This window comes from Oryctolagus cuniculus, chromosome 9 (assembly GCF_964237555.1).
Source record: "Oryctolagus cuniculus chromosome 9, mOryCun1.1, whole genome shotgun sequence".
In the NCBI taxonomy this organism is placed as follows: Eukaryota; Metazoa; Chordata; class Mammalia; order Lagomorpha; family Leporidae; genus Oryctolagus; species Oryctolagus cuniculus.
In genome coordinates, this window is record NC_091440.1 from 137012821 (window position 1) to 137038542 (window position 25722).

The window sequence follows — 25722 nt, forward strand, 5'->3', positions numbered from 1 at the left end:
GAGAATCCCTTGTGAGTGAAGCGCTTTGCCAAGGCCTGGGAGACAGAACTGTGGGAGCTGAGAGAGTAAGGGCAGAGACAGCCCCGTGTGAGCAGTGCCTGGGCAAGGCAGAGAAGAGGGGCCCCGAGGAAGCACCCGAGTGCAAGGTCGGGGGCAGAGCCTTCTCCGAGCTGGTGATGTTGTGACTTGTTCTGAAAAGAGGAATAGGACTGTTTGTCCAGGGGACTGTAGGGGAGGAGCTGCCCCTGCGGGCTGTGGGAGGTCCGGGCGGAGGGTGCAGGCCAGGAAAGTTTGCGTGGGAAGCTGAGCTACAGCAAGACGTCCCCGGCCCTGGTCCTCTCACGGAGTTGGAACTTGATTCTGTAAGCAAAGGGGAGGCCTGACAACAAGGGGCCTGGCACAGAGAGACAGTTCTGGCCACGCTCAGGGCTGGGCTGGTGGAGCGGTGGGCTCAGGTTTGAGTGCCAGGTATGTGTGGCACATGCAGCCACATGATAGCTGTGTCCTCGTGGAATGCCTGCAGACCTCACACAGGCACCTGGATCTTGGTATCGGTGTGATTTTTCTGCTGCTACTCAAAGCTTCCAAGCCGGGGAGGAGAAGGCTTGAATCCAAAACTTAGACTCTGACACAGGTGGATGCACGAGTGGTACCGTGTGCATGTTGCTGCGGAACGTTTTCAGGTTACCTGTTTAGTCTGTCGTCACAAAACTAACAGGTGAAATTTTGTGCAGACTGACCAGGGGGCGCTGGCATTTCCAGAGGACATGAAGGATCTGTCCTCACTGAGGACTGAGTGTGACACAACACGAGTGCTTTCCCATGGTCCCTGCACAAAGGGACTTTACGTCCAGCCCCAAAGATGCACTCAGGCCTGGGAGTGCAGAGAAGTGCTTGGCGCCTCTCCTCGTTTGGGCCCAGTGAGCGGCGAGCATGGCCAGCACTCCTGGCCTTCACACCCTGCCAAGGGTATGAGGCCAGGAGCAACCTTGGGAGAATGAGGAGAGGAAGGCAAGCCAGACCCTCTTGTTGCAAGATAAGACTCCGACAGGTGCTGGGGCTTAGGTCTCGGTTATTAATAGAGTGGAAATTCTGGTGAGAATAGCAGGTGACGGTGGGAGCTAAGCACCCACTGTGTCGGGAAGGCTGCACGGTCTCACAGGCCCCTCTCCAGGGGGCCCGGGGTCTCCCCAGCCACGCTGCCTCTCCCCCCTCTCCTCTTCTTTCCTGGATCTGCAAGGCATCCCCCTGACTCCCTTTACCGTGCTGCCTCTCTGGTTCGTGGGGGGCCCTGCAGGACAGGAGTGTCACGGCCTTGTCTCAGGTGCTCCAGGGTCACATCTGCGGCGGGAGCTCGCACAGGACGGCTGCGGAGACTTGGCTTCTGTGGGGTTTGGGTCTGACTCTGCGGCTCCGAGCCATGACCCAGCAGCGCCAGGGGCTTAGCTCCTCAGGAGCTCGGGTTTCTCAGTGGGTTCCTCTAAGAAGTGAAACAATGTATTTTTAAACCCTGTGTCTAGCACATGTGACTCCCACTGTGTGCTGTTTAGCAGACCCCTACTGTTGCCACAGTTGTCTGGCTCCTGGATGACAGCAGGGAACACATTATTCCATCTTATCTTACCTGTAAGAGGGCCTCTTTAATCTTACAAAATGAGACCAAAATACCAACTGAACTAACAACATACTAGCTGTAGTGTGTGCTCAGGAGGGTAAAACGCTGTGGTTGGCCGTCAGTGCAGCTCACGAGGCTAATCCTCCGCCTGCGGCGCCGGCACACCAGGTTCTAGTCCCGGTCGGGGCGCCAGATTCTGGCCCGGTTGCCCCTCTTCCAGGCCAGCTCTCTGCTGTGACCCGGGAAGGCAGTAGAGGATGGCCCAGGTTCTTGGGCCCTGCACCCCATGGGAGACCAGGATAAGCACCTGGCTCCTGGCTTCAGATCAGTGCAGTACACTGGCCGGCCATAGTGGCCATTTCGGGGGTGAACCAAAGGAAGGAAGACCTTTCTCTCTGTGTCTCTAACTCTCTAACTCTGCCTGTCAGAAGAAAAAAAACAAAACAAAACAAAACAAAATGCTGTGGTTACATGATCCAGATGTTGGAGAAGGAAATGACTTCCTGGATGACCTGAGTTTACGGAGCCATGTGGGATCCCCACCCCCTTAGACAACAACACTGTCCATTCACGTCTCTCAAAGAATGATCACATCTCACAGAGTTTGGCTTTCTGGTGGCTGAAAAGCCCTGAGTTCTCTGGCCACGGCTGTGATGTAGTGCACATATATGCTGTCTTTGTGGCTAGAGGCCCCCGTGCTCCCCGAGACATGACCAACTTTTCTCTGCCACTCCAGAGAACACCTGCTTTTCTCCCAGCCGCCCCCACCCTCCCTCAAAAGGCAAGAGCCAGAGTGACTCAGGTTGTGGGCTCTGAGAAGGTTTGGGTCCCCCAGGGTTCTGCCAGGGCCCTGGGCTGAAAGCTCACCATCTGTTGTTAATTTGGACTTCATGCAAACCTATAAGGCAGATACCGTGCCTCACAGATGTCAAGTGATTTGCAGGATCACGTAGCTCATTCATGGAGAGGCTGGGATATGAACCCAGGCAGGTCACTCCAAACTGGATGCTGGGGCCGGCGCTGCGGCTCACTAGGCTAATCCTCTACCTTGCAGCGCCGGCACACCAGGTTCTAGTCCCGGTCGGGGCGCCGGATTCTGTCCCGGTTGCCCCTCTTCCAGGCCAGCTCTCTGCTGTGGCCCGGGAGTGCAGTGGAGGATGGCCCAAGTGCTTGGGCCCTGCACCCCATGGGAGACCAGGATAAGTACCTGACTCCTGCCTTCGGATCAGTGCAGTGCGCCGGCCGCAGTGCGGCGGCCATTGGAGGGTGAACCAACAGCAAAAGGAAGACCTTTCTCTCTGTCTCTCTCTCTCACTGTCCACTCTGCCTGTCAAAAAACAAAACAAAACAAAAAAAAACTGGATGCTGGCCTCAGGCCGAGGTGCCTGTCACCAGCAAGCCCTTGGACCTCCCAGGCTTGGGCTTCTCGTTTGCAAACTGAGGCCACCAGTGCTCACAGGGCCATGATGAAAATCAAGGGGTGACGTTTACATCAAAGGGCATCTTGGGGGCCTGTGTGCTGACTGAGCAGGCACCACCCCATAGCCCCGAGCCCCCAGTCCTCACCCCAGAAACAGACAGCGATGTGATCAGATGAAGCAGTGCAGCCCATGAGGGAGGGGCCAGGAAGCCGCTTGTTGAGCACCTCTGGGAGCGAGTCCTGCGGGACCCCAGGGTCCCCGTGACTGGGAGAGAGTGCCGCATGTTGGGAGTGACTCACAGAGGCGCTTTGAGGGGTCCTGGGTCACTCCGGGACAGGTGTGGGTGAGGAGGGCAGCGGTCAGTTCCAGGCGTCTGTGCTGTGATGAGGACTGGGAGCTGCACCCAGGAAAGGCGTATGCGGTGCTTCTGGGGCACTCCAGGGGAGGGCCTAGAGCATGTCACGTGGGTGGCGTAGACCCCGCCCACTGCCGGTGCAGGTATGCAGAATGTTTGGAAGAGGGAGAGACCAGAGACGCCGTCAGTCTTAAGGTTATAATGGCTGCTCAGGGAGGATAAGAAAGGCCAGCCCTAGTAGGCAAGGAGGGGAGATGGCAGTGAGTTGACGTGGAGGTGGAGCTGCCGTCCCAGGGAACTGCCCTGGGCCAAGCCCATGGTGGTTCCACCATCCACGCAGGCTGCTGTCAGAGGCTCATGATGTACACTGCGGGCGACAAGTGCTTTGCCTGCATTTCTCCCACACACCAGCCTGCATCTGCCTGTGCCCAGAGACTGCAGATGACCTGGACAGGGAGGGGGCATGCTGGGCACAGGTGTCCCATGGAGTCTGACTCTTCCCACTAACATGTTGAGTGTGTGCTGCTCTCCAGGGCTGCTGGGGAGTGGGGGTGGGGAGCTAGGGGTCCCCTCCTCCCCCCAGAGCAGGCTCACTCAGGTCAGGGCTTCCAGCCTCCACAGTGCTGCTGGGATCTGAGAACTCTGCCGGGAAGCCCAGGGCTTCAGGGAGGTGGGCAGCCTGTGCGCCTCCTGTTGTTTGCACTCACAGCCTTCCTCTGAGCTAAAAGTCCCTGCAGCTAAACACTCCAGCAACCAGCAAGCGCCTGTTCGTGAGCCATTAGCAAGTGTCACACAGGCAGCAGGCTGCTGGCTGGCTCCTGAGCCGGTACCCTGTGAGCCTGAACCTGTGGGGCAGGTGGGCATGACTGCAGAGGCTCCAAGCACACTTGTCCCCAGAATTCAGCTTTCTGGTGTGTCCTGCGATTACACACTTACTGTCCTTTCCCAAGTACAACTCTTTCTTTAAAGGAAGCTCTGCTTAAAGCTGTGTGGCAGAGTCATCCTCAGGGCAGCTTGCAGGCACGGTTGGGGGCAGAGCAGGGAAGAAGCAAGTGCCTGCCCCCCGCCCCCCACCCCCCGCCGGAGATGCACTGACTCCACCAGGTGGGTCGTGTGGGTCTGTGTGGTCATTCAGTCACTGTTGGCAGAGAGGAACTTAATTCACGCATTTGTTCACCACTCTTCGCCAGTGCCGAGGCCAGGGAGAGGAAACGCCTCTGGAGCCAAGGCCTCCCAGCGTCCTCTGCAGGGGACGTCCAGTAGGTCCTCCCCTGGGGAAGTCTGGGACTTCTGAGCCGCCATTGAGATACCGCCATGTTTGTGGTGTGCTGGTGTCAGCCCACACTTGATTACCTTTGCCATCTCCCCACAGGCAGTGCTTCTGTGTGTGTGTGGGGGGGGGGGCGTGCAGTGGCACCGGCTGTGTGGGGAGTGGGGTAGGGGTGGAAGATAAAGGGCATTGCGCAGCAGGATGCAAGCAAGACGTCTGTGGAGCAGGGGCCATGTTGATGGGCAGGGCGCAGTGGCCGGCCCTGCCTCAGGTCCTGCCTGACCCCTGTTCCCCAGTCTCCCCCTGGACCCCCTGCCCCTGCCAAATGCCAGGATCTCTGCCTCTGGTGGGCACACTGACCCCAGCCCCTGCAGGTCCCCCCTCTCTCCAGCCTGAATCTTCCGTTGCTGTTTTCAGGAACAAAATCTGTTAATTCTGGTATATTTTTAGGGACACAGATGCCCAATGTCAGCCAAATTTGTCCCTTCTGCTTCTAAAATAATTTGAAATCGGGGAAAATGTGTAACTTGAAATCTAGCAAACATGCTATAAATCAGATGGCCCACGACAGTATGTGTACAGCGAATCAGCCAAGAAGCCAGTGTTTCTGCTCAGAGTTTACAGAGTTCAGCCGGCGCCTGTGCATCCGTCAGCGAGGCTAGTGCGGGCCTGTGTTCTGCTTCCCTTCCAGGGCCGGCAGGGGTGGCTCAGAGCCCATAGTCGGCGCCGTTTCTGGGGCGTGACGTCAGGTACGTCAGCTGGGCCATATCCAGCCTTGGTCTGCAGGGCACAGCACAGGGCCCCTGTGTCCCTGTGTGTCATGAGTGGGCGGGCCTCTCGCGTGGGGGCCCCTACTCCAACTAAGCACGGCAGCACCCTGCCGAGTGGTGAGGTGGGGATGCCGACTCTGACACTTGCCCCATACCTTCCTGGCCCCTTCAAGCATGGGAGAAGCAAGGCCTGGGTGCACAGGGTGTCTGTGCATGGGCTCACCTGACTAGGGAGCTTAGTGGCACTGGCCACGGGCAGCCCAGGTGCTCGGGCTCAGGTTTGGAAGGCATGCATGCATTCTAGGGTCTCTGGAGGTCATCTGATATCTGTGCTCCAGCCTGAAACTGGGGCTTGCCCAGCACCCACACCTCCTTCCCATCGCTGACTGTGTGCCACCCCAGCCCCCAACCCGCACGTGTCCTCCCCCAGCCCTCGGCTCCACCCCCCACCCCGCTGTTCTCCCGACCGACCTCCTTCCACAGGTTCCTCATGTTGCTCCCTATTCTGTAGCTTAGGGCACTTGGATGTCTCAGCATGGCCTTCCCAGCCGCTGTCCTGGCACAGCAGCCTTATCTAAGCAGGTCCTGCCCTCGTCCCCCACCCTCCCTGCCCCCAGCCCAAATCTGCTGAGGCCTAGTCCTGCCTCCACTCGTTCTGCCAACTTGTCTCTCCTCTGCACAGTGTAGATTTCTCCGGCTGCCCGCCTCCTTCTGTGGTCAGTTTAGCTTGGAAAAGTGCTGACTTCTCTTGCCCACGATGTATGCAGAACTGTGTCAGACAGTCTCCTTCATGGTCCTCGCACCGCACTCCGGTGTCTCCACATTTCCTGCCAAGCTGTTCCTTCTCATGTATACGCTTGGTGTTTTCCCACGGTCCCTCAGTTTGTATCTGTTTTCCCCAACTGTTGTGCTGGCCACTGTTGGCAACGGGAGCTGTCTGTCTGTGGGAGGCGGGCGATGGGGCAGACAGGACAGAGAGGTGGGGCTGGCCTCTGTGTGACCTTGGGTAGATGCACAAGCCCTTTGGGGTCCCGGTCTGCTCACCTGTGAAACGGGACAGAACACATTGTACGGTGTGTGGCAGTGGGCAGCCACTGCTGGGACTGTTGCCATGCTATTGTGGGCATGGCTGTGGCATTTTCCCAGTTCCGGAGAAAGGTGGAACTTGGTTTTACTTTGTATGGGTCCTCAGGTATTCTGAAAGAGACAGGCCACCCTGGGCCCTGGCCTGCATAATCCCGCTCTTCAGATGCAAACGCACTCACCAGGTTTCCAGGCTCGAGGGCTCTGAGCATGTTTGTAAGCTGTCACACTGGGAACAGCAGCCTCAGAGGACCCCTTCCTGTCCTGTGTCCGGCCCTCCCCACTTTCCATAGAGAGAGCCAAGCTCAGTCAGCCCGGCACCTTCCCCTGAAGCCCGGGCCCTGGTGGGAGGGAGTGTGTCCTGCTCAGTACAAAGCTGACTTGCCTGAGGGACTGAAGAGTGGGGTGATGGGCATGGAAGGTAGCTACAGACTCCAGCCTGCCAGAGGCACCCATTTGTATGGGGAGGAGGGGCTGGGGAAGGGCCCTGGATCACATCTCGGTCTTTCCCTTCCTTGAGAGATGCACCTGTTTAAAGCTGCTGTTTTCTTGCGAAGTATGGGAGATTCAAGTTGTAGTTGTAGGAAGTGGCTGTGAACCCACACCTCATAGCAGGTTGTTTTCCGAAGTCTGCAGACGTTTCTCCTTATTTACAAAGTGAGGAATAATCATGATAGTCCATGTGTTATCATGGACCCCACAGATAATACCTGTTGAGAGAGAAAGTGCTTTTAAAAGTTGTAGCTGTGGGAATGAGAATTTAGCCTAGCAGTTAAGACCCCTGTGTCCCAAATGGAAGCGCCCAGGTTCAGTTCTTGACCCCAGCTTCCTATGGACCCAGACTGCAGGAGGCAGTGGTGATGGCCCACGCCACTGGGTTTCTGCTGCCCACGTGGGAGACCTGGACTGCGTTCTTGGCTCCTGGCTTCACCATGGCCCAGCCCTGGCCTCTGTGGGTATTTGGGAAGTGAGTGGTGGCAGGGAGGTCTTGCTCACTCTGTCTCTCCCTCCATCTCTCAAACAAATGCAGTGAGAAGTTCCAGCTGTGACACTGGTTTCAGCCGCTGACGTATTTTAACAGCTGGGTGCAGCGGCCGTGCTGCTTGCCCTCTGACATCTCGAAGGCAGTTGCTGTCTCGTGAGAGTCAGTACTGGCAGTGCTTGGAGCAGTTCTGGATTTCAGTATAGGCTGCTGATGCTTCCAGTTCAAGACATGATCTCCAATGCCCACATCAGGCAGGCGGGCTCGTCTCTGGTGACGGCTTCATCTCCACCTCAGAGAGTGTTGCCCCCATCCTTCCACGTGTCTACACCCAGCCAGCCTGCCTGCCCGTGTCTATGTTTTGCCTGTTTGTCCCGCTCTCGAAGGCTTCTGCCGTGGCTGGGGCAGTGTGGTCCCAGGTCCCACCAGGCAGTCGCTGACACACCTGCTGTAGGTTTGTTTCTGGCCTCGGGATGATGCTGTGTGGAATGGCCTGATTGCCCTGGGACTGTGCAGTGTGTGGGTCTTTGCTCCAGGGCAGAGCCTCCCGAAAGCCTTGGTGCCTCTTGTTTGTGAGGCTATTAGGAAATCCGCCCCCCCTTTAAAAACCTCATTAGGATGAAATTTCTGATGGGAAAAATTGGAAATTTTGTTTTGCTCTGTTTTGCATATGACCTCTCCAGGATAGGAAAGGGTAGCACTGTTAGAAGCATGAGTGAAGGGCAGGGACGTTTTTTAAAAAAGATTTATTTATTTATTTGAGAGGCAGAGTTACAGACAGAGGGAGGAAGGAAGGGAGGGAGGAAGGGGTCTTCCATCTGCTGGTTCACTCCCCAGATGGCCACAATGGCTGGAGCTGTGCTGATCCGAAGCCAGGAGCCAGGAGCTTCCTCCAGGTCTCCCACGTGGGTGCAGGGGTCCAAGGACTTGGGCCATCTTCAACTACTTTCTTAGGCCACAGCAGAGAGCTGGACAGGAAGTGGATTAGCTGGGTCTTGAACCCTCGCCCATATGGGATGCCAGTGCCATCTTTGACTGATTTCCCAGGCCGTAGCAGAGAGCTGGATCAGAAAAGGAGCAGGTGGGACATGAACCCGCATCTATATGGGAGCCGACAATGCAGGCGGAGGCTTAACCTACTACACCACAGTACCAGCCCCAGGGATATGTTTTGAACAAAAAAAGTTACTGAATCAAACCACCACATGGCAGCCGACCCACTGTGTAGGTGAAACACGCAAGCCAGGTTTGAATCTTGGCACTGCTCTGACTATAATTGTCTATGCCTCAGATTCCTCCCTTGTGGAATAGGGATGACGCCACCGTCACCTGTTACACAGTGTCATCGTGATAATTAAGTTACTAATTTTAACTTTATAAATATTCTAGAGTTCCTGGGCATATTGTGAGTGTGGTGTACTACCTGCTATCATCACTACACGTGTAGGATTTTAATTTTTAACTGACAAAAATTATATATCACATTACAGTGTGCAATAAGATATTTTGAAGTGTGTATACATAGTGGCATGGAGCTAATTAACATGCATTACCTCACATGTGTTTTTGTGTATGTGATGGGAACACTTAAAATCTACTCTCTCAAGAAACAATACATTCTTCTTAAACATAGTCACCTTCTTCAGATACACAATGCAATATTGTTAACCTGGTCTCCGCCTCGCCTGGGTGGGAGATGCATTGTTGTTAGCCCGCATCACTACCTTCAGGTACAGATACTCTGTTACACTGTCTCCAATATTAAGCCCACAATTCTTGGTTGTTAAGTTCCTCACCACCCTGTGCTGCAGACTCCTTGAGCTTCCTTCTGTCCAGCTGAGGCCATGTGTCCTCTGACCAGCCTTTCCCCAGCAGCCACCCTTTTCCCAACCCCAGGGGACCACATGCTGCCGCACTGTGGGATTCTGTTGTAGATGCAGAGTGAGAAGATCGCATGTGTCTGTGTCCCTGGGGTCCTGCTCAGCCAGTGTCCTCCAGGTGGGTGAAGGATTCTGTGTGTCTGTGTCCCTGGGGTCCTGTTCAGCCAGTGTCCTCCAGGTGGGTGAAGGATTTTGGTTGCGCAAGGACTGTAGGCGTCCTTCAGAAGCAAGCTCCAGCGTTTCCAGGGAGAGTCCGAGAGGTGTCAGCTTCCTGTCTTCAGGCTTGAAGTTTGTCCAGCATCTCTTAAGTTTCAGGAAGTCGAAACTTGGCTCCATCTGGACACCTTGATTCTAGTTGTTATCTAACAGCCTTCACTATCGAGTGACAGGCTGTGTTAGGGAGTGTTCTTCAAGAATCAGTCATTAAAATAAACTGATGCACAGATTGGAGAACAAACAGGGCTTTCTGATCTCTGGATTATGATAACTAATGTTGTAATTCTCTGTGGGGTTATCTGATCAGTCCTTGTCTTTATCATTGTCCTTTGTGTACTTACTTTAAAAAAATCCTTTTATTATTTACTTATTTGAGAGAGAGAACTCCCATCTGCTGGTTCACAGCCCACATGCCCACAACAGTGAGACCGGGCCAGGCCAAAGGGGAGAGCCAGGAACTCCATCCTGTCTCCCACATGGTGGCAGGGACCCGAGTACTGCAGCCAGCGCCTGCTGCCCTCTGGTACGGATGCCGCGGCCCATCAGCGGTGCGTGCCCCGTCGTTACGCCTCAGATTCCATGAGATGGGACTGTGTTTCAGCTTCACCAAATCCAGTACCCAGCATCTGATACACAGTAAGCGTTCAAACATAGGATTCCAGTGAGCAAGTTAGCGAATGAGTTAATGCATGTTTGGTAGTAAAAATGTTCCTTTGAAAGCTATATATACATAATGTATTTTAAATTTCATTTGTTTTTCTCAGAGAGGCAGGAGAGTGAAACAGAGGTGGATCTCCCTTCCACTGACTGATGCCCTCAGTGCCCACAATGACTGGGCCTGGGCTGGGCTGAAGCTGGGAGCCAGAAATGCAGTGCAAGTCCCCCGTGTTCTTCAGTCCCAGAACCCAAGTCATCCTGCTGCCTCCTACGGTCTGCTTTAGCAGGAAGCTGGGCTCGGGAGCCAGAGTTGGTCATCAGACCCACCCGGCACTCGTGTGGCACATGGGCGTCTGCCCCTCCCCACCGCGTGCAGGCTGCAGCCTTTAAGAAGCCCACATGGAGTCAGCAGGATGACTCACCCTAAGCAGCCTTGCAAGGTCCGTTACTTAGCTGGGAGAGAGGCAGGGGGAGGAGCGCCCAGGCCGCTGGGTTCCAGTTTGCGTCCGTTTCCAGTAAGCGGGGAGAGGATTTGGGGACTGGGCAATGCCCTGTCCTTCGCTCTTCTCCCTGCACTCTCTCTGTGACTTTGGTCCTGCAGATGCAGGAGGGTAAAAGGAGAGGGCCTTGGGACAGACGGTCAGTGATGCCCCTCTGGGCACGGGGCTGCTGCCTTCCCAGGAGAGGGCCTTGGGACAGACGGTCAGTGATGCCCCTCTGGGCACGGGGCTGCTGCCTTCCCAGGAAGCAGGTCAGGTGGCGGCGGCAGTGCGGTTCTGGCCGAGTCAGAGGGTGAGGCTGATCTCCAGGTGGTGGATGTCTCGGGGTTAGCAAGGACAATGTAAATGCATGTGGCGCCTTGCTGGACAGTTATTGTATAGGCAAGTGGGTGGCTTCCTGTTCAGCACCTGGATCCTCTTGGAAGACCCCTCATGACCATCTGCAAACATTTGAGGAAATGGAAATTGCAAAAACTTAGCAATCCATCTGCCTCGTTGTCCTGATGGCCCCGTTGGCTGGCCCCCAGGCAGGTCTGGAACCTTGTTTGCGGTGAGGTAGCCGCCAGCAGACTCCCGAGGACTAGTCCCTCTCCTCACCGACTGCTGAGTGACGCGCGCCCCTCATAGAAGCCAGATCCTCGCCCTGGTGCTTGCGAGTTAGCTCCCGAGAGAGGCTTGCTCACACACCTGCTTGTTACAGAACGCAGACGCCTGGAATCAGAGCGGCTGTGTGTCTCCTTACAACGCAAGGATCGACGAGAACAAAAACCAAATCAGGCTCTTCAAATTGTGTGTGGGGTCTGCCAGGTGTGAATGTGGTGGTAGGTGCGCACAGTCAATGGTGCTTAAGTCCGGTGCAGCTGTCCCCAGCCGGCCACACCACAGTGAGACGTGAGTACCCTCAGGGCACACTGGCTTCCCCTCTGGGGCTGTCCCCTGTGGGTGAGGACACTGTGGGGTGGAGACTGCTGTGCGCTTAATGCTGTGGTTAGCACAAGTGTAGCCCAAAGACTCGTGGCTTCAGTGTTTGTTGGAAAACTTCCCTAAATTGTTTAATTTTCGTGCATCAAAAGGATAGAATTGTGGGACATCTGTCTTTGCATGTTCAGAACATTACAAGTCCTTTGGGGTCCTTTGCTGCCCTCTAGAAAATGTCATGGCCGGAGGTTTGGCCAGTTGAAATGCTCATAGTCTGGTTAAAAACGAGGCCCCTGGACCAGCCGTGTCTGACGCTGAGCAGTGGATGATGAACAGATGATTACTGAGCACCTGCGACTGAGGCCCTGGACCCTCCCTCAGGAGCCCACGTGCATGGTGGGGGGAAAAAAAAAAAAAAAGCCCCGTCGGTGTGAGGGGGCACAAGGAGGCAGGGTGAGTGCCCCTGTGGAGCCGAGCGGGGACTGCCCAGCTCGGAGGAAATGCGTGGCCACATTCCCTGCACACAGTGAGGTGAAGAGAGGGTGGGGTGCGACCCCAGGGAGCAGACTTGGAAAGTTCAGAGAGATAGTGCCACCTGCCTAGGATCCTGGGGGTTTCCATGCAGGTATCAGGCCTGAGAGGTGGGAAGTGAGTGTGGCTGGGCCCACGGTGGAGGCAGATGCACAGACACTCGGAGGCCCAGCGGTGGAGACCAGCGGCCTGACGGCCTCAGGAGGAACCCTCTGGCGGCCAGGGGTGGAAAAAGGCAGAGGGAGGAAGAGATGTTGTTGATAAACATCACAGTTAATATTTCAAAACAGTCTTCTACCATTTTGCTAATTACTTGCTGACCTGAATTACAGTTTGAAATACTGTTTTACATAGAAGGGCCTCTCTCATTTGAGTGCTGTGCTGTGATACTTTGCCTGTAAGTGTTGGGAAGCAGACACAAGTGGCTGTGGCGTCCTCCAGGTTCACTTGGATCCACTGAGAAGCTGACTAACGGCCGCCACCATCTGCAGTGCCGGTATCCCGTATAGGTGCTGGTTGGAGTCCTGGCTGCTCCTCTTCCAATCTGGCTCCTTGCTCATGGCCTGAGAAAGCAGTGGAAGATGGCCCAAGTGCTTGGGCCCCTGCACCCATGTGGGAGACCCCAATTAAGCTCCTGATTCTTGGCTTTGGCCTGGCCCTGCTCCAGCCATTGTGGTCTTCTGGTGAATGAACTAGTGGATGGAAGTTCTCTCTGTCTCTCCCCCTTTTTCTCTGTAGCTCTGACTTGCAAATACATAAAGGAGAGCGGGAGGGAGAGAGAAACTGACTTAAAACCAGCCCTCCCAGCTTCTTCCAGAAGCTGTTGGAGCATATACTGTGGGGAGCAACTCGGACTATACTGTTACTGGAATTAAGACTTATTCTATGCATCTGCTCTCCCACTGTGGGGAGCAACTCGGACTATATTGTTACTGGAATTAAGACTTATTCTATGCATCTGCTCTCCCACAATATGGCGCTGGGAGAGAAGAAAGAGGCTTCTACACAGCTGCCTCCAGTTCAGCCAATAAACTGTAGGACTTGCTCCTGATTGGAGGAGAGCAGCGTGCTCGGCGTGTGGGCAGCCGAGTTAGGATTGGCGGAGGAGGACTATAAAGGAGGAGAGAGACGGCATGCATCAGGAACATCTAAGAGGAACATCTAAAAGGAACATCTAAGGGGAACATCTAAGGGGAACACCTGTGCAGCCCCCGAGAGAGCCGGCCGGCGGTGTGCCGCTCCCCTGCGGAAGTGGGGAATGTGGCCAGGGGGAACTGCCCTTCCACGGAGGTGGAAGGGATAGTAGCCAACCTGGGAAGAACCAGCAGCAAACCCGGGGAGGGCCGAGCAGACGAAAAGAACAGCGCAGGGTCCTGTGTCGTTCCTCCACGAAGAGGGGGAGCGACAATATACCACCCTGGGATCACAGTGTACCTAGGACGCAGTTAATTCTCGGCACAGCATACGGCTTCGGTTACAAGGGCATGTAGCCTCCAAAGGGACAGTTTCTGCCTGTGTATTTCCACAGAATGGACGCCTGCATCAGCATCCAAGCTGCATGGGTTTTCTCCTGCTCCCCTAATTACAGGGTAGCGCTGGCAGGTCTGAGGGTATTTGTTTGGAGCTGGAGGTTGTAGCACACATGGTCCAGCTCCAGGGCTCCATCCTGCCATGGCCTTGTCCTGTAGAGCTCCACTTGCTTCAAGTCCACACTGCAGGGTGCAATTTGGCCAGACGGGCACTTCTCGGACAGATTTGTGGATGCACACAGTACGACAGGCAAGAGGAAGATCTGAACAAGCACCGTCATGCTGAAGGCTGGCATCTGGCCACTCGCCTGGTGCCAGGGATGGCGTGGGCTGGGCACTGCGGGCTGGGCCAGCTTGGCAGCTGAGCACGAGGCTCACACCCCATCTCCCAGGGTCAGAAGATGCCTTGCTATTTTGGGGACAGGCCTGTGTGTCCTGCTCTCAGCTCACGGCATGTGCCCTGCTGGGTTTTCTGATGGGTCTAACCATGGGTTCATGTTACCTATGACAGTGTTGCTCTTTGCACTCAAGGTCAGTGATGTTACCTCAGTGGAATTCCCTGGACTCCGAGCTGATGATACGGGCCAAAATGCTTTTGTCTGTGGTGGGAAAACCGGTGTGGGGGCTGGTGCTGTGGCACAGTAGACTGAGCTTCCCCTGTGGCACCAGCATCCCTTATGGGAGCCGGTTTGTGTCCCAGCTGCTCCTCTTCAGATCGAGCTCTCTGCGATGGCCTGGGAAAGCAGTAGAAGAGGAAACCAAATGTTTTAAGTCATGAATTACAATTCTGGCCTCTCTTTTTCCCATCTAAAATGGCTCAGTGAAATCCAGTTGGTGCAAAAGCCAAGTGTAGACAAGTGCTTGAATTTGTTGTACATTTACTAGAACTTCTGTTGGCTTTCAGGACCAGTCCTGGCTTCCCTTTGCAGAGCCTGGTCTCTCCTGTGGAGCTCTGATCCCATCACGGGTCCTGGGCTCTGAGTCCCCGAGCGATCACCCACTCAGGGAGGTGGGTAGTGGAGCCCAGTGGCCAGGTCATGTCCATGTGGACCCAACGCTATTGTGGGAGGCCATGTAGTTCCTGGTGCTTGAACCATGTGCCTGTGCCTGGCCCATGTGAGAGGTGCACTGTTAGGAAATACAGGATCTTGTCCCTACCCAGGAGAGCAAGAATTAGTCCATGACTACAGGCTGTGAAAACCACGTGGGAGACAGATATGTAAATGAGGGTGCTGAACACAGCCGCAGAAAGCCAGGAAGGGACAGAGCCAGGGTCATGTTTGGGCACCAACAACTGGGCTGGTGGCTGGGATAAAATGTGCCTGGGCGACTCACTGCGTTTGCGTTGAGATGTCGGCCGCCGGCTTTGGAGACGGTCAGGCAGCTGTGTGGACACCGCATGCCTGCTGCCCACCGTGGTCCTCGTGGGACTAGACAAGGGTGGGCACAGCTGCTGAGAGGCCTGGCTCGCCTAACACCCAGAGCGCTTGGTTACTTTCTGAAAGACTGTGATAAGTGAAGGCGTCAGGAACTTTGTCTCTCCAGGTGTTCAAAGCCTGCACCCCATTATTCTAACAAACCCATGTGGGTGTGCTTTACAAGGGCAGTGGCCACAGCTGGTTACAATGGCTTCATAGCAGGGTGGATGCTGGAAGTGAGATGGTGCAGGGCCCACTGTGAGGTAGCAGAGGCAGAGATGCAGGAAAGGAGGGGCATGGGGTGTGATGGGATGGGGAGGACTCCCGGGAACAGGAGCAGTGCTGGGAGGCCAAGGCCAGAGAGTGCACTTGGAGGTCCTGACCCTGGGAGGCCCCGGGGGGTCTGAGAGCCAGGAGCTGCAGAGGTACTGTCTTGCAGCTGCAAACCAGCCATCGCCTCGCCCTGCGGCTGTGTCCTGGAACATGCTTTCTGTCAAGGCCTTTTGCATTGTGAATTCTGCAGATGGCTTCATTCACACGGGGCGTAGCCATCCAACAGGCAAACAAGGCAGAGCAAGCCCCAAGAACTCACGGGCGCCTCCTCCCGCCACCTGTGGATGGATGTGTGCATGAGAGCGAGCACGGAGAGCAGCTGAGACGTACGTTACGTGGAGCAGTCTGGACTTGGGGTGGCTCCTGGGGGAGCAGGGGCAGGTGGGCAGTCTGATCTCTGGTGCTGCACTTCGATCAGAGGGCCAGTTGTCTGCAGCACGGGATGCCACTGGCATTTTCTTGTACAAACACACCAGGCCTTCAGTGTTTATTTTGAGCTTTTGGATCAAGCCTGAGCTAGTCAGTTATGTGTCTGGCAAACCACAAGTTCTTGCCGAAATCTCTGGCAAGGTTTTGAAACCGGTCTGTGCATTTGCATTTATTGGAAGTGTAATTGTAGGCTGCCTCCTTCCGGAGTGTTCCCAAGGCACACAGGGGAACTCGTTTGTCTGATGAGTTCTTCATGGGCAGTGGCACTCTGCTAGCAGCTTGTAGACCAGGAGCCACACGCCTGACCAGGCCCATGTGGTTGACTTCTCACCACTTCCGAATAATGGCCATGGGATATGGAGACAAAATATGAATCACCTATTGCTTGCCTTCTCTTTTAAAAGGAAACTTTCACATGTGTCTGCAATGAAAGCGAACCTGAGTTTAATTTACTCACTTGCTAAAGGTTTTATGTGCGTGTCTCCACTGTTTTATGTGCATGTCTCCGCTGTGCTGTGGCAACACAGAAATGGGAGAGAGAGAGCAACAGAGATGGACGAAAGGACGCAGAGCTGTTCTGGGACGCAGCTCCGCCTGCACGCCTGCCTCTCAGGGTCAGATTGACCTTGCCCCGAACCTCTGGACGCGGGCTGGGTGCCACGGGGAGGCCCCCCAGGCACCGCCCTTGGTGAGCACCTTGACCAAAGAGCCCTGCAGAACACACTCAAGTGTGCAAACAGGACAGCGCCCCGCTGCTCCCCTGCGTGCAGCCACAACTATGCGCGTCTCATGGTTACAGGCCAAGTTCTTGTCTGGGTTTGAATCTAGGCGAGTCTTTACATGTATACACAAAGCTTCAGGTCAAAGTTGATTTTCCCAAGGCTCACAGAGCAGATTGTTCAGTGGCACAAAACCCTATTCATGCTTAAAAACGATTGACACAGACGGAATGGCTTCACGGCAATCTAAAACGGCAGTCAAATATTAGGCGATTTTAATCCAAACAAAGTATAGCCCATAAAACCCTGAAGATTGTTATTAACTTGGGAGGCACTGCCTTCTGTTGCTTTTCAAGGCGAGCCTGGGACCGCGGAGCCCACATAAAGTCGCCCTGTTTCAGGGTTTGGAGCCCACCCCTGTGGCTTCTCAGGTCGAAGTTCCTTCTCAAAGAGCTGTCCTGGTTCTGTGTCTTCCACACTCTGTCCACACACGCTGTGTGTGCACACACTGTTTTACATCTGCCCTTAATTAAGTTTATTTTTTTTTAAAAATCAGGTCAATTTTCGCAGGTACCCAGGACTTAGAAGGTTAGGAAAAAAGCTGACAGCATGTTCTTGTCTCTGCCAACCTGTCACTTGTTCCTCCCAGACTCTTGGCACACTCCAGAAGCGTGCCAGGCAGTCTTAGCTGACCCTGCGTGTGGCACTGGTGCCTGCTGGCCAGTAGCACTAACCTGTGCACCATCTCCCTGGGTTGAACCATTCTGGAAGTTACCTACTGCAGAATGCTTGTGGCCTGTTCTCTGCACCAGGCTTTGCACCGGGTGGGAGTGGAGATGAGGCTCACTGCCCTGCGTGAGTCTGGTGGGTGGCCACATGCTGGGGTGCGGCTGGGTTCGCCTGGGTCCATGGGCCCGCCTGGGGTTCTGTGAAAAACAAACTGAGGAGAGTCAGATGTTTCTGAGTTAGTGAGAAATGTATCCCATTTGTTCTCTAGATAAATCCTAGAAGCGGTTCATGAAGCTGCCAAGAAAACTCCTGTTAGGATTTTGGTTCTAATTGCATGAAACTTTTCTTTAACTTTGCCTTGTCAGTATTCTTATTTATGGCCATGAGCTCTCTTTCACTTGCAAATAATTTTTTATTTAAATTTTTATTTATATAAATGGAACATATTTCACATATCTCGTACAGTTTTAAGTACATAATGAGACTTCCCACCCCATCCTCCCTCCCTCCCTACCACTCTTCCTTTGTTATTTTTCTTTTAATTTTTGCCATAATACACTTTTTTCTTTGAGAAAAGTTTTATCACTAATTGAAGAAGCACCCAAGGAAACAAGCAATGGCGTTGGGCACTTAGGCTTATCTAAAACTTACAAGACATAAGAATACCCTCCACTTAATACACTAAAACAAAGTAAATCTTTGAGAACAAGATTTACTGTTAACTCTCATAACTCACTGAGGACGGATGTCATACATGGGAAGTTAGTGCACAGTGACTCCTGTTGTTAATGTAACAGTTAATACTGTTATGTATGACATCAGTGATCACCCTAGGCTCTTGACATGAGCTGCCTAGGCTATAGAAGCCTTTTGAATCTGCAATCTCCGACAGTAGACAGGGCCATAAGAAAAGTGGAAGTTCTCTCCTCCTCCTTTGATGGCCCCTTCTTTCCACTGGGGTCTTACCCATTGAGGTCCTTCATGTAGGACATTTTTTGCCACAGTGTCTTGGCTTTCCATGCCTGAAATGCTTTTGTGGGCTTCTCATCCAGCGCAGAATGCTCTAGGGGCTGATTCTGAGGTCAGAGTGTTACTTTAAATGATTATCTTTCTATGAGTCTGCTGTATGGACTGTTTTCTATGTTGGAGCATTCATGCCTTTTAAATTCTATTATTATTACCAAAAACTAATCCTATTCATATGACCATTGTAACACCTAATCCTTGCTTGTCATTGCTCTTGAGCATGGCCTTTTCCAAAGCCCGCAGTGGGCCCCTGAGGGAGTCGAGGCCTCCTGCGTTCCTCTCCCCATGGCACTTCCCGAGTCTGTGGCTAACGATCATGGGTCCATCCTGTCAAAGCCTCCATTGGGTTGTGATTCGGCTGCACTCAGGCCTTTGAAGGACTGGAGGGTGGCACCTGGGCTTTGGTCACACGTGTGCCATGCTCACGCCCACTGAAGGGCAGCGTGCTCCTGCTTTCGGGGGTATCACAGATGCTCTTGCTGTCTTGTAGATTTCAGGATATTTTTATATTTTTAAATACCTAAGAAACACAATTGTGAAATTAAATATTGAAATTAAGGTTGGGAATGGGGTGGGAAAAGTGGAAGGACTTTTTCAAGAGAGCAGTCACAAGTCCTCATCAGTGCTGTGCGTGGAGGTCAGCAGCGCTGTGTGGTCTCGGCCAGCGGGCGTAGCTCAGGCCCTCGCAGTGGCCCTGCTGTCTGTGCTGGGAGATGCTGTGATGGCAGCCACAGGCATGCTCTTTGCTGTTTTCCAGACTTGGAAGGGGCACCTGCAGGCCACCTTTCGTTAGGTCTCTCTGATGGTACAGTAGAGGGGTTGGGGAACACTGAGGGACTCTTGGGGTCAAGTGGGGCTGACGCGTGTGTGAGAGGAGGGAGAAAACTGTTTGATGAGGAACTCGATGCAGGGCTGAGTAGGGGAGAAGCCGAAGTTGGCCGCGAGATTCTGGGCGGGGTGGTGGAGTGGACCGTGATGGCTGTGACTGAACCGGGCCTAGAAGAGCGAAGCAGGTGTGGATGGCGGTGGGAGCTGAGGTCTGGCGCTCAGGGCAAGAACACACTGTGGTTGTGCTTGCCTGAAGCTCTTCTACAGACCGCCTTATTCTTACTGTGAGAAAAGACACACAACATGGAATTCACCACATGAGTATGCAGGTCAGTGGCATCGAGTATGCCGCACTGTTGTGCAGCCGTCACTGCCATTCCCAAAGTCTACATGATCCCCCTGGTGGTCAGTGACACGGAACACCGTTGCCTGTGCTGCTGGCCACTTGTTGCTGAAAGCTGTCTGCCTGTTTTTTAATTGGGTTGTTTCTTCTTTTGTTGTTGAGTTGTAGAGAGGGGGTCAAATCCTGGCTGCTTACAGGGCCCCAAGTCCCATTATTTGCAGACAGTAATTCGGTTCCTTCTGAATTCGGCCAGCAGACCCCCGAGCTGGGTGTGATTGAGTGGACCCCACTTCAGGTGCATGTGTCACAGGTCTGGCAGGTCCAGCTGTCTCTGCCAAGCCGCAGGAATCAGTGTGCATTCTGTTCTGTCACATTCCTAACTATTTCTGCACTTGGTTCAATGTTCTAAGAACTGCTCCCAGACTCTCGTCTTGCTTGCAAAAATACCAGATAAATATATACAAATGACAATGTGTTTTCCATTTTCAGGATATATTTGCCGTTAAACCCAGGACAAAAGAAGGCGCACGTGCTGGCCTGAGGCTTGGGAGCCCACCCACTGCCCCACAGAGGGCCACTGGTGTGTGCCTCTGACTCTGTTTACCGTTGGAGACCAGAGGTGAGAAAGAATGTTGCCTTTCTATTCTGTGACATTTTTGTGGTGGCAGAGATATTCTTATGAAACATAGCCGTGAAATTTCCTCTTTGCTGAAAAGATAACATGAAGAATTATTTTTGGGAGAGTAAACTCTAAATCCCTGCCCCTTGTGCTGCAAATGTACCTGCGTGTGACTGTAGCTCGCTGGTCTGGAGGGAGTAGGCTCTGGGGAACCACAACATTCCAGAGACTATAGCTCGCTGGTCTGGAGGAAGTAGGCTCTGGGGAACCACACCATTCCAGAGACTGTAGCTCGCTGGTCTGGAGGGAGTAGGCTCTGGGGAACCACATCATTCCAGAGACTGTAGCTCGCTAGTCTGGAGGGAGTAGGCTCTGGGGAACCACACCATTCCAGAGACTGTAGCTCGCTGGTCTGGAGGGAGTAGGCTCTGGGGAACCACACCATTCCAGAGACTGTAGCTCGCTGGTCTGGAGGGAGTAGGCTCTTGGGGAACCACAACATTCCAGAGACTGTAGCTCACTGGTCTGGAGGAAGTAGGCTCTCGGGGAACCACAACATTCCAGAGACTGTAGCTCGCTGGTCTGGAAGAAGTAGGCTCTGGGGAACCACACCATTCCAGAGACTGTAGCTCACTGGTCTGGAGGGAGTAGGCTCGCTGGTCTGGAGGAAGTAGGCTCCGGGGAACCACACCATTCCAGAGACTGTAGCTCGCTAGTCTGGAGGAAGTAGGCTCTGGGGAACCACACCATTCCAGAGACTATAGCTCACTGGTCTGGAGGGAGTAGGCTCTCGGGGAACCACACCATTCCAGAGACTGTAGCTCGCTGGTCTGGAGGGAGTAGGCTCTCGGGGAACCACAACATTCCAGTGACTGTAGCTCGCTGGTCTGGAGGGAGTAGGCTCTCGGGGAACCACACTGTTCCAATGACTGTAGCTCACTGGTCTGGAGGGAGTAGGCTCCGGGGAACCACAACATTCCAGAGACTGTAGCTCGCTAGTCTGGAGGAAGTAGGCTCTGGGGAACCACACCATTCCAGAGACTATAGCTCGCTGGTCTGGAGGGAGTAGGCTCTGGGGAACCACACCATTCCAGAGACTGTAGCTTGCTGGTCTGGAGGAAGTAGGCTCTGGGGAACCACACCATTCCAGAGACTGTAGCTCGCTGGTCTGGAGGGAGTAGGCTCTCGGGGAACCACAACATTCCAGAGACTGTAGCTCGCTGGTCTGGAGGGAGTAGGCTCTGGGGAACCACAACATTCCAGAGACTGTAGCTCGCTGGTCTGGAGGGAGTAGGCTCTGGGGAACCACACCATTCCAGAGACTGTAGCTCGCTGGTCTGGAGGGAGTAGGCTCTCGGGGAACCACACCATTCCAGAGACTGTAGCTCGCTGGTCTGGAGGGAGTAGGCTCTGGGGAACCACACCATTCCAGAGACTGTAGATCGCTGGTCTGGAGGGAGTAGGCTCTCGGGGAACCACAACATTCCAGAGACTATAGCTCGCTGGTCTGGAGGGAGTAGGCTCTGGGGAACCACACCATTCCAGAGACTGTAGCTCACTGGTCTGGAGGGAGTAGGCTCGCTGGTCTGGAGGAAGTAGGCTCCGGGGAACCACAACATTCCAGAGACTGTAGCTCGCTAGTCTGGAGGAAGTAGGCTCTGGGGAACCACACCATTCCAGAGACTGTAGCTCACTGGTCTGGAGGAAGTAGGCTCTGGGGAACCACACCATTCCAGAGACTATAGCTTGCTGGTCTGGAGGGAGTAGGCTCTCGGGGAACCACACCATTCCAGAGACTGTAGCTCGCTGGTCTGGAGGAAGTAGGCTCTGGGGAACCACACCATTCCAGAGACTGTAGCTCGCTGGCCTGGAGGGAGTAGGCTCTCGGGGAACCACACCATTCCAGAGACTGTAGCTCACTGGTCTGGAGGGAGTAGGCTCTTGGGGAACCACACTGTTCCAATGACTGTAGCTCGCTGGTCTGGAGGAAGTAGGCTCCGGGGAACCACAACATTCCAGAGACTGTAGCTCGCTAGTCTGGAGGAAGTAGGCTCTGGGGAACCACACCATTCCAGAGACTGTAGCTCGCTGGTCTGGAGGAAGTAGGCTCTGGGGAACCACACCATTCCAGAGACTGTAGCTCGCTGGTCTGGAGGGAGTAGGCTCTCGGGGAACCACACCATTCCAGAGACTGTAGCTCGCTAGTCTGGAGGAAGTAGGCTCTGGGGAACCACACCATTCCAGAGACTGTAGCTCGCTAGTCTGGAGGAAGTAGGCTCTGGGGAACCACACCATTCCAGAGACTATAGCTCGCTGGTCTGGAGGGAGTAGGCTCCGGGGAACCACAACATTCCAGAGACTGTAGCTCGCTGGTCTGGAGGAAGTAGGCTCTGGGGAACCACACCATTCCAGAGACTGTAGCTCACTGGTCTGGAGGGAGTAGGCTCGCTGGTCTGGAGGAAGTAGGCTCCGGGGAACCACAACATTCCAGAGACTGTAGCTCGCTAGTCTGGAGGAAGTAGGCTCTGGGGAACCACACCATTCCAGAGATTATAGCTCACTGGTCTGGAGGGAGTAGGCTCTCGGGGAACCACACCATTCCAGAGACTGTAGCTCGCTGGTCTGGAGGGAGTAGGCTCTCGGGGAACCACAACATTCCAGAGACTGTAGCTCGCTGGTCTGGAGGGAGTAGGCTCTCGGGGAACCACAACATTCCAGAGACTATAGCTCGCTGGTCTGGAGGGAGTAGGCTCTGGGGAACCACACCATTCCAGAGACTGTAGCTCACTGGTCTGGAGGGAGTAGGCTCGCTGGTCTGGAGGGAGTAGGCTCTGGGGAACCACAGCATTCCAGAGACTGTAGCTCGCTGGTCTGGAGGGAGTAGGCTCTGGGGAACCACACCATTCCAGAGACTGTAGCTCGCTGGTCTGGAGGAAGTAGGCTCTGGGGAACCACACCATTCCAGAGACTGTAGCTCGCTGGTCTGGAGGGAGTAGGCTCTCAGGGAACCACACCATTCCAGTGACTGTAGCTCGCTGGTCTGGAGGGAGTAGGCTCTCGGGGAACCACACCGTTCCAAAGCGCCCGGAGTACAGAGTGCAGTTTGTAGAAGCACGGAGCCAGCCGCAGCGTGAGTGTGTTCTGGTCGGTGTGTTATCACTTGTACATCCCCCAAGGACGTTGTGAGCAGCTCCCAGTCACTGTTTTTCCTCCCCTTTACTGTGCAGCAAGGTGGTCCGGGGACTGTGCCGGCCGCACAGGTGCTGCTGAGTGGCTGATCTGGAGTTTAGGACTTTGAAAATTCGCTACTCAGAAGTTGTTTTAAATTTGGTTTGGAAAAAAAGAAGAGAGGCTCTGCAGTGTATAGTTTTGCACTAGATGCCGACCTTCAGCACGGTCTGTAGGTTTTGGCCACGATGGGAGTGCTCTCTAGCCATGCAGTTACCGAGGTCAGGCTTCGTGAGCCTGGGCAGACAGCGCTCCTTGTTCCTGTGTGCCGCACGCTGTGGCTGTTGACGCCATCTCCTCCTGTGGCCCCTGCTCAGACACTGTATCTCACGTCTTGCCACGTGAAGAGAACCAACATGTGCTTGTCCAACTACGTTTCCCAACGTGGAAGCCGCGTGCGCCATGCCGCTGTCTTGTGCGAGAAGCACAGCTCATCGGGATGGAGATGTGCTGTGTGAGTGGGACAAGCAACAGGCTTCAGAGACTTAACAAAAGAGAGTGGGAAGTAGCTCAGTGGTTTTCAGTATCAGTTCCACATTGAGATGGTATGATTTTGGGTTTGTTCAGTAAAGTATGGTGTTGAAGCTCTTTCCCGTTCTGCCTCTCTCTGTTCTCACATGGCTGTCAGAAGTTTCACGCTCCCCCTCTGACTCTCAGCTGCCTTCTCTCTGATGGCCCTGCTCTTGGGCTCAGCTTCCCAGCCACACTGTGTGGATGCTCTGGGACAGAACTCTGCTGTGGGATTGTTTTGAGCCTTGGGGGACACTGAGCTTCCCCAGGCTCTGTCACTGCACAGCAGAGCCCCTCAGCTGGGACCAGCGAGCCCATCTCCAGACACTGCCTTGTGTACCCTGCCCCTCGGTCACCCTGGCGGAGAACCACCCAAGGGGGTAGACAGTGGCTGAAAGGGCACTGACGAGAAGGTGGCTCAGAGGTGACCATGCCCGGTAGCTCGTAGCTCGTGAGAGTTCATCTTGTTCCTCCCCTTTTCTTCATTTTCAGCCCCCATTTCCACCTGCCCCAGCTTTTCTAGGCAGTTACACAGGCTGTGGTCACAGCTTTGGGTTCTGTCACCGTGCAGAGCATTGGTGGAGTTTGCACCGGTAGGGTTGTGAGTCTGGGTCACAGCAGACCCAGTCTGGGCGCTGCCTGCTGGGACCCCAGCCCTGTGAGAGCCCACGGATCCCAGAATAGCAGCTCTCTAACTTTAGAAGAACCCATGTTCATCCTGACCGCAGCTGTCAGCATTCCAAAGGGCTCTGTTCTGTCTGTTGAAGAGAGGACCTACTGCCCGGGTTTAGAGAATGACCTGATGCGTGTTTTATGCATCGTAACTGTTTAAAACTGGCTTAACGGAAACAGGGAGAGGATTCTAAAGGCTCACCAAACAGTTGCCAGAGAAAACGCTTCCTATGTGAGTGTGCTGGGCTACTCGCCCTACAGGTACAAATCTGGGCTTAGTCTCTGCCCCTGAGAGTGCGTGTTCGAGCGAGCTGCTAGCAGCGGAGTGAGCCACGGAGTGGCCTGGTCTTCTGAGCACCATTGTGGTGTGGCCGAGGCTGCCGGAAGCTCTTCCGTGTGGTGCCAGCAGCATGTGTGGTACAGACTCTACCCTTGGTGTTGGACAATGGGGCGGGTCCCAGCTTACCTGCAGAGAATTGCAGAAGCCACTGTGATGGAACGGGGGCTGCGACCACTGCCTGCTTGTCTGTGAGCATGGGTCTGTGGGCAGTGTTCAGACTCAACTCCGTTACATTTAGCCCGCGTTCTGGACAGAGCACGTTTGTGCTCCCTGCATGGCTGGAATTCTCGGTCTATTAAGATCTGCTGAATTGCATGCCAGTGGCCTTCAAGCTGCGCTTCTTGGGCCAGGATTCATAGCCAGGGCTTTCGCTGTGGCTGCCTCACTCTGGGTCCCGACTGTCTGCTTGGCCACCTCTGTGGGAAGGTGTTCTGGGGAAGCTATGTGGAATCCGGTCATTTTGGCTTCTGACTCTGAGGTCGGAGGGTTGCAGATGGAGGTCGCTGCTGGCAGTTGTCCTCGAACTTGAGATCTTCAACAGTTAGTACATTGGTTTCTGGCAGCTGCTGGGGCATGGGCAGAGGAGGAAATATGTGCAAGGAGCCCAGCATGCAGAAAAATGCCTCAAGTGCACGTTTGGCTGTGTCAGAAGGCTGTGAGGTTTTCTCCATATTGGGAAAGAAGAAAACCCATGGAGGGTCACAGATACACAACACTGTGCTTCCGAGGCTTACTGGTCCTGGTTCCCACTGCCCTCACTGGGCCCGGGGCTCTAAACCCCTACAGAGGCCCTGCCCACCT

General features: G+C 54.3%; 1 protein-coding gene across 4 annotated transcripts in view; it reads left to right on the forward strand.

Annotated features, from left to right (window-relative positions):
• The window catches only part of LOC138843915 (uncharacterized), a 172608-nt gene that overhangs the window by 73647 nt on the left and 73239 nt on the right, over window positions 1-25722 (forward strand). For all 4 annotated transcript variants that reach the window (XR_011379119.1, XR_011379118.1, XM_070049728.1 and 1 more), the window contains one exon: window positions 20042-20171. The gene's annotated coding sequence lies outside the window, so the exon portion shown is untranslated. The remainder of the gene's footprint in view (window positions 1-20041; window positions 20172-25722) is intronic.